The 13,277-nt window shown below is 45.5% G+C and overlaps 1 long non-coding RNA gene across 1 annotated transcript; it reads left to right on the plus strand.

Moving 5' to 3' along the window:
* The first annotated feature begins 217 nt into the window (after window positions 1-217).
* LOC129385317 (uncharacterized) lies at window positions 218-8,928 on the plus strand. Its single transcript, XR_008612893.2, has 3 exons — window positions 218-500; window positions 5,067-5,245; window positions 8,594-8,928. It is a non-coding gene; the product is annotated as an uncharacterized lncRNA (long non-coding RNA).
* Window positions 8,929-13,277: the final 4,349 nt, after the last annotated feature.

The following is a 13,277-nucleotide window of genomic DNA, read 5'->3' on the forward strand; positions in this document are numbered from 1 at the left end:
TTCCATTTGAAACAGGCTGATTGATGTTGTTTCACTCCCAGCGAAAAGTAAGAATACAAGATAATGAGTACGCTCTTAACGGTGGCGCCATCTCTCGGCGGGATAAAGCGTGGGACCTCGCGCACAATGCCCCGCTGTTCTCAATCTCTCCGACTCTCTCCCCCCCCGAGGGGCGGTCCGCGAATTACCCACCGCGTGAGACAAACTCGTGGCGGGCTCTCAAAACGCATGGGCTGCGTGTTGGGTGCGGTCGTTTCGCGCTCTGAGGTGCTCGATATCGACTGCACTCGTCGGCGGCTATAGTGTTGGCTTCCACGTCTCAGCTAGACGTAACGCTTAAAAAGAAGGCATGGCGCGTTCGCTCGTGCCGCGTGACGGTGACGCAAGTTACGTTAAGGCTTGCGACGGTTGTCAGGCAGACTCTGTTGGAAAATTTCTCTTCGTCGCACCTCTACGAATGGTCATGGACGACACCCACGTGTTGGAACACCTGCACCGAGGTAAAAATCTGTCTTATACCCTTAGCGCACGTGTGCGAAGAACATAAGTTTAAGATATTAATGCCTCAAGTTTGTTTGTGCCGATTGGGGGGCGTACATACGCAAAATAATGACTTTAACGTTTATCGTAAAAGAATGTCATCGTCAAGAGACATTCGTTCATAGAATGCCTGGACTTCTACCTACTACTTACGCCAACCAGGTAATATTGTAGCACGTAATGGAGTAATACTAGGCAACAATGCATATTTAATTCTTGGTTGGAATGCATGTGTGCGGGCCGGTGTAGTAGTAATAGTGGTAGTAGTATGGATAGTAGTGCCGTAGTGATAAGAGAGAGTTGCACACTTAAGAATTTTAGCCGAATGTCTCTGTGGTTGCTTTGAACTCGCATTCGCTCTATGAAGCAGCTGTATACTTTTTGGCCTCGATTAGTGGCAAATTTCTCATCTTGACTCCTGGGCGTGCATGACAAAGTTATGACACATAATGATCAATATAAGAGAACAAGAAAACAAAAACAATTGAAATTTTTTTGAAGACTAATATGCATGACCGTTTCTCGACCAGGTCCTGACCAATGCGACAAGTACACTTACATAAAGAACACTGAAGCTGGTCAGCCTGTTACAGTTAAAGCGACTGAAAAGTGTTTGAACCAAATAAAAATAATTTTGCTCTAACCCCTCTCCGATTTTGCACTACTTCAATCGTGATAGCGCTATCTTACAACTACAGCTTGCGTATGTAATTTCTCAAGAGACCACCATTTCTACTTTCCTTTTCTTTGAAGCGTAAAGAATGCATGATATACGATTCCCAGTTTTACGAAGCTGCTCCGTAGCATAACGCATTTTCTACCCAGCGTACAACGTATGCGCACGTAAGGTGCACGGAACTGTGCAGTCGAGAGATGCGCATCTTGCCGATCTTAATCATGCAAAAGCTGCTTTCGCTGCCTGGAGAAGACAAACTTTTCACGATTTTAATTCAGCGGCAAAGAGAACGCGAGCTTTATGCACCGTGACTGCGACTCTTGCATGTGGCTTATTCATGCTCGAGCAGCCGGCGCAGAAGGCACCTAAGAACTAGCGCGATCTGCAGTGGCGTGTCTTCCACGTACACTTTTGTATGACCACAACGTACTTGTGTACGTCCACGGTTGCGTTGTTACTAAATTATTAGGACACGAGCAAGGACACCTGCATGTGATGCAGTTTCGGCTCTTTTTGAACGCGCACCAACGTACGAATGCATTACGGGTGGGCGCTAATCTAGTTTTCTGAGTGACAGATGCCCAAGCTTGCGTCGACGGAAATTTATTGCCAGCGTGCTTGCATCAGTGTAGCAGTGCGCTACTCTGGCATTAAGGGTACGAGAAGAGAGCGTGAAATATTTAGCGCTTCTTGAGTGCGACGTGCTTTTCGTTGACGCGTGTAACCACATTTCTCTGTCAGCTCTCTTAATCTCCCCGCTCAACCGGTCACAATGCGCTGTGTTGAAAACACTACTGCATTAGTGTGCGGCTTGGCTTGAGGATTGCCTTGCGAGCTTAATATTAGGGAATTAAAAAGCGCTTCTTATACCATAACATCAAGTGTGTATATTGTAAACAATGCCAGAACACCAGTGCGGGCACAGCCAAAATTTTAATCACAGGAGACGTCAAGATGACTTGACATTGAACTTCAGAGTTATGCGCTGATCATGAGAAGTCACGTTCTTATGTAAGCGTTCTTTACTCTCCCTTTCTTGCAAATAACAGGACGGTACAGGCAGAAGAGAACTTCATTTAGCGCTGGAGAATGCTATTACTGTAATTCTCTTTTTAGGTCAGGAAACGTCTAAAGGTGGGCTTCTTTAGAGCAGGCTATCCCAAATCCACAATCACTTCTCAGGAATGTAAAGAGACCGAAAATGTAGGAATAAGATAAGAACAGACAAGCCACATTATAACACAAGCGGGAAGCCGCTGTAGCAAAAGCGGCACCACAACGAACATTAGTACTGGACCAACGGTCAAGCTATTCGGCAGTCATACCATCATATTGGGTGTAACTCCTGTCACTTCCATTTAATGTAACCTTATAAAAGGTTGTGTCAGACGGAAGTTTTCTCGGAGCTTTATTTCAGAGAACCGCTTTTCATAAACTCACATGCTCGGCCCTAGTGTGTGTGACCTATGCTCTGTGTGTTCTACTTTATCCTTTTAGATTTGTCATCTTCCACTTTCTTTCCTCCTTCCACCCTTCTTCCTACCTTACATTTGCATGTTTCTGTCTTGCCCTTTTTGAAGATTAGGCAGGCGTTTTGCCTTCCGGTGGCAGTTGCCAGCTTGCTCCTCGATTTTCCTTTCCTGTCACGTGTATGTATGTTTTCAAATCAAAATCTTAAAAATAATAATGCTTTTCACAAGTTAAGACTGATTAACAGGAATGCGAAAAGCTTATGTCGAGATCAAGCTTTTCATAAACGTATTTTGCTGTATCAAATGCAGCTCGTATTGTTCGTATTGGATGACTTACATGTGGAAGGCTTCATTCTAGAAACATGTAGAAATTTACGGCTGCTGAATCATAAGTAAACTGAGCAGTTACTCTTGCTGTACGAGCTGGCCGCTTTTTATTCAGTCTAAATGCGCACTTCTAGCTTCAGGCTTTTCGTTGGTATCATCACTGGTCTTCATTATCGGCTTATATATGGACTACTGCAGGACGAACGCCCTGTCGCAAAAGTCTCCAGGTACCCCTATATTGTGCAGTGAACTGAATACGATGCCTGCACATTTTCTAATTTCTTCGCACCAAATAATTCCTTGTTATTTTCGACTACGTTCCCCCTATCCTGGTACCCATTCATCTACCATCAGTTATCTGCCCCTACGTATTGCGCGGCCTGCCTACGTACGTTTCTTTCTGTTAAGAGGAACTAAAACATCACCTACATCCGTTCTCTCTCTTATCCATACTACCCTCTTTCAGTCTGTCACCGTTGAGCCTATCAATATCGTTGCTTGGATCATCGCGTGCTTCCTAGCTTCTTTCTAAGCTTTTTTGTCGTCCTCCATGTCTCTATCCTATCAACGCTTTGTTAATACGGTAGGAGGAGAAGGTCAGTGAATTGAGAACATGCACTGCGGTTATTTTTGATCGCCTGTTTCTTCGCACATCGCTTAGATGAGGAGATGTGATTCTGTGACTTGAGAAACCAGCGTTGCCATCTGGTGAAATTGGCCACCAGATTTCGGAAATCTGGTGAAAATGTAGAGCTCCTGGTGGCCAGGCCAACAAACTACTACACCAGACAAAATCTGGGGATATCTGGGGAAAACCACTCTACCGAAATTACCGTCTACCCGCGCTGCTCATCCAAACATTAAACACTAGGTAGCGCCTGCGGCCGCCACGATTCTAAGGCCTATATTTGTATTTGTTTATTCTTCATGAAATCCCTGTGTTGCTGTGCTACTGCTAGGGCACAGTGAACTATATAAAGTTTACTGTAGCTAAGGTTTGTGCTAGCGTGTGATGGGGCTAGCGCTAGGTTTCAACGCACGTATAGTTATATGTCGTTTCAATAGACGGCACCGGCTGTTCTAGTGGAGGAATGAATTTACCGTGGGAAGCACGGGAAGAGCAACGCCGGGCGACCATGGGCGACCGGCAATGCGTCAAGTGGCCAGCCGACAGACGTGCTGACGCTCCGATCGTTTCGCTGTCACAAAAACCTGTTGCGCAGGCCGTCTTCGACGGGAAACTTCCTGAGGATTCTGCAACATTCTGGGCTAGAATTTTCAATTTTAAAAATGCCATGGGGAAAAAACCCTACCAGGATTTTGCATTGTATGCACTGGCATGTCTTTCTTGCCCAGTGTCGAATGCAGTGGTGGAGCGAGTCTTCAGTCAGGTCATGTGTGTTAAGACGAAGTACAGGAACAAGATGTCGCTGAAAACTTTGGATTCCATTGCCTGAATTCGCACAACGTTGGCCTCCAGAAAGGGGTGTTGCGTGAAGTTCACTATCACAGACGATATGCTACGCAGGTTTCGTTCAGGCGTCTACGATGCTCCAAGGGATAATTAAAGGCTTCTCATCGTGATTTAATATAGATAATAAGATGAGTTCTTCACGAATGTTAATTCTTGGTCATTTTTGTGCATTTAAAAGCAATTTTATTCTCTGGTGAAATCTGGGGAAATTTTAGCGAGTTTCTGGTGTCGTGCCGACTTTCCAATCTGGCAACGCTGTGAGAAACCTCGGCCGCTACCTTGTAGGCGTTCGAAAAGCTGACGTTCGCTTTCGCCTCGCGCGATTGGCTAAGATCGACCTATAGGCCGCGATATCGGCGCGGCCTGGACAATCGCGTGAGGTGCAACCGAGCGTCAGCTTTTCGAATGCGTACAAGATAGCGGCCCAGTAGAAGATAATTACGAACAAAAACTTTCTGACCTGACGTCTTTTGCACTTATCTTATGTCACTGAACTCGCAAAGTCAAAAATAAACGAACCATTTACAGCTCTCCGCACCCAGCGAGGTCGAACGTAACATTATCTCTGTGCTCACAGGCCTGTCGGCGGCGCCTGCTGTCTCAGCACTGCCTGACGTCGTGACGTCGTGTCGAGTCGGGTGTCACTCTTCCGCCCAGGAGAAAGATTCACACTACGGTGTGAGCCCCTGCAGAAACGGAGCCAAGAATGTGGGTAGGAGACTGCGGTATCTCTCGGACACGCTGGACACGGCGTCGGTGAGTACGGTTCGGAGCCGCTTTTCACTTCCACACTTGGTGCGGCTACTTATACAATATTTTTTCGATTGGCTATGGCGAAAATATAGGGGATTTTCGTCTTCTGGTATTCCGAAACGTATTATTGCAAATTACACAAGAGAAATGAGACGAGTAAATATGAAAGTAAAGGAAAGCCCATCACGGCACTCCCATAATAGGTTGTTGCAGAATAGAGCCCCGAAAAGAGAGGGGGCCCTATAAACGATGCGCGACTCGCCACACCGCGTGCACCTAACCCAAATGGCATCGTTGGGTTTGGGTTTTCGCACGTCCCTAACGGTAATGGTCACAAAGTAACAACTGGAAATAAAGAGACAAGGCTCGTAAAGAGATGTAGTTTTGCAGCGATATAAATTTTGACGCTCGTCGAAGATAGTCGCTTCGCGACTAAGAAAGCTGTGATGGAAGTATCAGCATATGACCTGTGGAGCGACGAACGCTTTATCTACCATCTTTAAGGGCACATATTCCTTCCCTAATCTGTCTATCATCGTTAGGCGGAGAATTTCGTCATGTCCAACGCTGTAACGCAAAACATAAGAAAACTTGCACAAGGGCTGGCGCGGTTACATCTGCGCAGCGGGCCCTTACATTGTGAAAGGCTTCTTTTCCCGCAGTAGATTTATTGAGTATTAGGACGGTGGTAATATTACAAATGACGTTAGTGAACTGAAATACCTGGCACAGCAGTACAAACTTTAAGAAAAAAAAAAGTAGATTTTGGCCTGCTTGAGTTGCATGTGGCATATTTAGCTTACGCTAGTATATTGTACTGTAATATAGTGATGCACATTGGTCTGTGGTTGCGACCGTAAATTTGCTCCTAAAAGCACTATAGTTCAAGCAAAAGAAGAAAAGCTCTATATCAGGTCATTATGAGTGATCAATCATTTCCCAGTAAAGAGCAAAGAAAAAGAAAAAACGGCCATCAAATGAAAGTGCCCTTGTTCCCCATGCGACCTGTTATTGGGAGGGTATATTTCACTCTCTAGATGGCGTAAAACGCGATGCAAGACGTAGTAAGCTACGTGATAGCTGCTCGAAGGAGCGCGAATGGAAACAAGCATGAAAGAAAAAGAATGATATTGAGACCTCAGAAGGGTCTCTGCAGGGCAGATCACCGTGAAGACAAGCTGCTGCACGGGTTTGACAGCCAATTGAAGCGAGTAGAGTGAGCTAGCAAGCGGTGCTCCCGGTCATCTGCCTGCTGTCTGTTGTCGGACATGTGCTCTGTTTCCCACGCTGTTATCCCATACTCACTGAAGCGTAAAGAACGTAGAGGATATTCTGAGTGCTGCCACGTGAAGGGCAGCATCATCACTCTCTTAAATTGCAGCAACGGTGAAATAAAGGCTTTTGGCAGCATGTAAGAAATCACGCACAGAATAAAGAGCGCAGGTGGCTGGATAAAGGAAAATTACAGTGTATCGAAAGTTGAACTTATGGATAGACAGAATGTAAGAAAAAAGAACAAATGGGGGGGGGGGGGGGGAGCTGCAAGGCCTTCAAGCACGTTTTGAACGAAGAGGTGGAGCGCTGAACTGACGATTGCATCATGTACCTCTAGTTTGAGGTGAAACCCAACTTCTCCTTGGTTTGGTACAAGTCTCAGTAAACAGGCCCATCAGATTTTTCTTTTTTTAAAGGTAGTTCTTGCCCTTAAAGAAATACTGGTGGAATGTTTACGGATGTCATTTTTTATGCGTTAAATGAACTCCTGGGGCATTCGAACCCCAGAAAAGATATTGACATACCTCGAAGTACCCTAAATAGTTTCTTATAGCAATTTATCTACAGCCACTTTCGGTTTTGTTTCTACGGCGCTGCGACGTCGTGACGCAGAAGTTATTCATGGTGCAGCAGGTTATTCCAAGTGTTTCACAATTGCTCCGGCTCTGTCATGTGTCGTCTGTAATGCTGCTACATTGAACTTCACAAAAAGCAGCTGCAAAGAGGTGACCGAGCGAGCAAGAGTCAGCGTCAAAAGGTTGCAATGTCCTGCTCCCACGTCGTTCTGCGCCATGACGTCATGAAAGAGTACCCTCGTGAGAAACGAAACGGGAGCTTGCTGTGGGAACCCTATTTAGAGCTGTTTCTTGCATAATAATATTTGCAAATATATTTTTTCTTGGGTTAGAGAACTAATACCTATCTTACCATACACAAGAAATGAATCAGTTTAGAGAATCCATCTCATCTTTATGCTAAATCTTATGTAACAATGTTTCAGAGAGCGAATTATGCGAAGTTCTGAAAATACCGAATCCAGTACGCCACATTGAAAAGCGTCACGACTGAGAAAAACTGAGTATATTTATAGCAAGCGTCGCAAAATGGTAGGCGTCGCTTTGTTTTGGTAGTCGAGTTAGTGTTAGTCCAGAAAGAGAGAGAGAGAGAGAGAAAGCGAGAGAGCGTAAACATTTATTTCGAGAACCAGTGTGAAGTAGCTTTTCCTTCGCCCAGGTTGGACGGCTGCTTTAGTCCAGAAAGCCATTGGCCATCGCTTCTTCCTGTGCCCAGTTCACCAGGGTGCGTTCATTTTCTAGGCCTGAGGCTTCGGGCGAAGACGCTCACGGTTCTTCACGGTGCTCTTCTGCTTCGTCCTGCTATTCCGTGTCTAGATCGGTTGCGGATTCTTCTATGTTGTCTTCTATTGCATTGTCACGAACGTAAAGGTGGTTTCGTTTTTATCGCGGCTTTATTTCTATTGTAGATCGGTTTGCGGTAGATCTACCTGCATTAGTAGCCTCTTGGGCCAGACGACTACCGCATCTTTCTCGATGTGCATCGCTACATGGTAAGACTGAAAAAAAAAGTGTGTCAAACTTTGTTGCACTTATTGTCCAGCAGCTCCTGGTACTGACAGGGACAGTCGCCACCCAATGCCCTCCACCCCCCCCCCCCCCCTATCTATCTCAACTAACTCAGTTCACTAGATAGTTAGCAACCCTACCTGAAGCTGCGAACCTTCTTCTGCGTCTAGTTTGACAACCGAGAAAGAATTCAGTCAAATAGGGCGGAGTGTCTGCGCACTATGATTCCGCTTCACTGAAAAAAGGAAAAGAAAAACTGAGCAGACATGCATGACAGCGATGGAGATCATGAGAAAGATGGCAAGAACAGCTGTGGGATGTCAATTCCTTACAGTGTGATCCATGGCCAATACCCTAGTGGTTACGTGGACGACAACAACAACAACAACAACAACGCAGAACGGCCACGCGCGTAAACAAAGTTCTATTGCCATCATCTGACACGATGTTTCACTGCTGATTGTGTATTTCTTTCATTTGTACTTGTATACAGTTACTCCAGCAGTCATTGCATCCTGGAGAGAGGCCCGTAACCGAACCTATCAAGTGTGGTCCATTGCTAGGCGCCGACGGACCAGCTGGATGTCGAACACCCCACATGAACCGGTCCGTGAACGCGGGAGGAGCGCCAGCGGTGCCTATCCCGTTCATGATTACCGGCAGCGCATACAGAGGCATAGCGATCGTGGAAGAGTGCCAGCGGTTGCGCCTGGATCCGCCCGACCTTTGTACATGCCGCCGACTTATTAGCCCTACTTTAATCTCTCTTTTCTTTTTCACAGACCTGTGGATCTTCCTCTTTCGAAATAAACAAAAACAAAAACCTTGTGTATAGCTTTATGTCATTCCGTGTGGCCAGTTGCGGGTACAAAACAACAACAGTCTGAGTAGTGTATCTGGTCTTTCGGTATAGCGCGCCCCGTGAAGCGGTCTACTTACTCAGTTTGTAGAATCAAAATAAAAACAATGAGCGACAGAAACAAATTTCCTTATTCCTTCTATTTTTCCTATAGTAGACTGACTGCTAAAGAACACGTCATTTTCATTCTTATATCTTGAAGTGAATGCTCAGCTAAACTATTGATTATTGATTTCCGGCTTTATTGTTCGAATTATTAAGGCTACTAGTATTCCACATATTGTTTGGCACTATGCAGCCAGAAAAACTGGCCGAGCCTTCGCCGTTCACTCGAAGGCTCATTGTTGTCTGGACGCGCAGTGAGCGAGGCCGTTGTTAGCATCGACTTGAAAGGCTGCACCTCTGAACGTTTTCTGAGGTGCATCCATCACCAAAATAAAAGAAAGAACAAAAATCAAAAGCAATATATGCTCCGCATATATTGATGTATACACAGCGTAGAATTCCCCGATTTTCTTCCTTTTCTAACAATCCGGTTTTTAACCACCCTTGTTCCTGTGTAGGGTAGCAAACCGTGCGCTCATCTAGTTGAACCGCTCCCAACTATTCTGCTTTCTTTCTACCCCGCAAAGAACTTTGCAGCCACTTACAAAATTGGCACAGTCGCCTTTCAGCTTCAGCAGAGCACCTGACTTAGCGCCGGCGCCAGCACATATTGAGCGGGAGATTTCGCCTGGCGCTGAAATGCTGAGACCTGCGGCTCAAAGAAATCCCATAATACTCAGCGGCATGGGTTGTGGCAAGACCGAGATGTGGCAGAGCGACATACATCCGGGAACTCACGGGGGATAGGGCCATTTATTTGGCCCACTCCTCTGCAGCGATCCTATTCTTCAAGCCCTTACTCGCACGAACGCTCTGCCCTTGTTGGCGTCTACGCGAACAGAGTGAAAGCGTTTGCACTATCAGGCGTACAAGCTCGCTCGGAGAAACGGAAACGGATGCTCCGAAAGCCCGTCTCGTCTTCAATCGATCAAGTTCGTATGCGAGCCACTTAAGCATGAACGATGTCATTACAACCCTTCTGGGGTGGAGATGAGGTTGGGATTTGGCCCACTGCTGGGACCGAACCACCAGAATGAGCCTGAGTGGGAAGATGGCACGACCTGCACTGCGCGTGTAACGAATTCTTCGGGATCGTTCGGTTCGTTGACTTTATGCCGAGAGTGTCATGGCCGGTTTATGACAGAAGAAAAGTAAGTGGCAGTCGGTGCTGCGGTACATAATCGAACATTTTATTCATAGCTAAATCGTTCTCCGTGGAACAGTAAGTAGTTCAGGAAAGTTACATCACACGCTACGGTTATGTAAACGCCCGGAAATATCGTATCTTTCGTTAGAAAAAAATTACTTTGATACCTTTACTTATGCGCAGTTTCTTCTGTTTCTTATTTTCAAAGGAAAAGAAAACAAAAGCATTATTTACAAATTCACGTTGAGGAAGCTCGTTTATTACCAAGCGTCAGGGTAGGGGAAGGAAGATTAATTTCGAGGCTACGTGCAGGAAGTTGCAGATCGATCGCTTGAGTGTTTTTGCCGACACATTTTGTCCCTGCGATATGTTTCTTAGTGCTGGTTTAAAAGCACTTACATTTATACAATGTTTATGTTTGAATCGGAGAAAACAAATAACTTTTTGAACACCGTTTAGTGTTGGCATGGCGCACGACAGGATGCTTGTGGAGTGCCCTCAACTTTGTTTGCTTTATCGCTTACCTCATGCGTTGCAAGGTACGGTTATAGTTACGGGTAAGAAAATTTCCGGCTGCGCGAAAAATAATTTACTGTAGTTACATAGAATTTACATTAATTTATGGAAGGTTGTTTTAGTCGAGCTTGCGAAGGCGACGTCATATTAAAAATATATTTTGCTTATCCATCACGGGAGGATTTTTGCTTGGACGTTTTTAAAGCAGTGTGCTTTTTCAACAATGATCGACACTTTTGAATAACATCACAGCAAATACATTCAAGACGCCTCTGCTAATGTTGGAGATTTGAGCGCATAGATCCAGTCGGTGGCGGAGGTAAAAATAACGGTTAGCGCAATGATACAGCTGGTCCTTCATAGCTACTATTGATTTCATGTGAGTTTAAAGTTTTTACAACTAATACAATTGTCCCTGAGTATTCTAACAAGGTTCCACTTGAGTTCCACATTTCTACAATTTGCCTGTTACTAAATCACTGGTTTAGGCTTGATTTCAAGTTTCACTGCTATATTTTGTTGTACTTTCAATCTCTGAAATAGTTACGTTTACATAAAAAAATATTTTACCGTGCTTTGTACTTTCTGAAAGGTGCCCTCCCCTTTCTCTAATGAAGTACTTGCAGGTAAAATAAATAGAATTAGATGTCGCTTAAGCCTCAATAATCTGCATCAGCCATTATTACGCTGTCGAGAAATAGAAACGCTCGCACTATAGTAGATACTGAAAGCATATAAATAACATATTAAGACCCAATGCCAGTTCTTAATAGTTCTCTTCAAATTGCTGACAGCATCTGCCTTTTTTGCCCTTCCTACTTATACTAAATTATACCGACTAACCATAATGACTAGGATCGTCCAAAAAACATCAATGAAAAGAATAAAAGTTAACTGAACAGAAAAACACACTTAACTATAGCGCCCTAGTGGACGCTTGACCTAAGATGGACGATGCTGTTTCGAACAACTTCTGTCCAACGATGATAAACTTTGGCCTCACTGCTCCCCTGTGGTTGTGCTTTCTCCGCCGACAATACACAGTTTGTGCTTAGGCACCCCGCTGCGCCATTCCCCAAAGTCGTGTCCGCTGCCACACCCTCCCATGCTCCCTGATTCACCGCCGTCGCAACCGTGTAAGGGAAAAACCGCACGTATTTCTCCTCCAGATGACCATCGCCCGTCACGGATTATTGCGGCGTCCGGACAGCCAGTCCTACTTTGCGAAATCCCCTTCCGCTTCGTTTTGGACAGTGTTCATATCTTATTTCGTTCACAGCTTGCGCCATAATCTGATCGCGTCGGTCGCGTGTCATAAATTGCGTTCCTCCCATCGTCCTGTCCCGTCCTGGACCCGCAGTTGTCTCCGACCACCGGCGAGCACTCAGGGTTGTACGACGGAGGCTCAGTATGACCACTAAGTGGGCAGTGGTTCGTAGAGCACGCCCTCTCTATTAGGCACGGAAAAGAAGCTTGCGAAGAAGCCACCAACAGGATTAGCCAGAACGAGAGAGGGCTTTTATCGCCAGTAGCGGTCACGCCCGGCAATCTGAGAATCTTGGGCCCAAAACTTTTGTAGGTCATGGACTTCGCTACGTGCTCATCGCTGTCTGTATAAAAGAGGGCGAGTCCCTGAAGCGTACGGGAGACGATCTTTGGACATATTACGATGGGCCAGGAAAAGTGGGTAGTAAACTCGAGACGAATTTTGGCCTACGGATGTGACAAAATAGCCGTGCTACGTTCGGCGTCTCTCATTTTGAACATGTTTCGCAACAGCTTTCCAGCTTCACTCTTTCTGGGGTCCTGTTGCTCTCATTCGCTTCCGTTTATGCGCATCGAGTTGGTCCTATTCTGCTTTATAAGAAGATAAACGACCTGTTTGAGAAGAGAACAAAAAGCAGAATAATGGTTCATGTCGAACATAGACACGTCCTACACTCATAACCAACCTGCGTGGGCAGAAACAGAGGTGCGAATGAAGGTTATCTTCTGGTGACTTGAATTTAGCGGAGAAAGGCACGTGCCCTGTCTTGTCAAGCTATTCGGCTCACAAGTGCCGCGCCATTGAATGACCGATTACAGTTTCTACATGGAAACCATTGCCAAATGTCATCTAACCAAGAAGGCTGCTCACTGCCAGTTACCTTTCGCTGTTTTGTTGCATTTTTCAACGTTGTTAGGATTTTAGACACAAACACAAAGGCAGAAGGGGTAGAAACAGTCTAAAAATTGCGAGAAATGGGGCACAATACCTTCCTGCCAAAGAGAAAGTAAGGGATAAAATATAGAAATGAAGATATGTTGAAGGCAGTGTGTAAGAAAAATGGTAGAAATACGGAAGCAAAAAGGGCAGGAAGAAATAATAGCAGACAGGATAGAGTAAAGAAGAAAGCACACACACACACACAACAGAGGGACTAGGTAAGGTTTCTCCCTTCTTCACATATGAAGCGACTTCCTCGAGAGAGTGTCAGCCGAAGGGTTACACTCTGCACGGGTGACGGGCCACATTACACTGTACGTGCAATGCGGAAGGTGTGGGTTATG

Source organism: Dermacentor andersoni, chromosome 7 (assembly GCF_023375885.2).
Source record: "Dermacentor andersoni chromosome 7, qqDerAnde1_hic_scaffold, whole genome shotgun sequence".
Lineage (NCBI taxonomy): Eukaryota > Metazoa > Arthropoda > Arachnida > Ixodida > Ixodidae > Dermacentor > Dermacentor andersoni.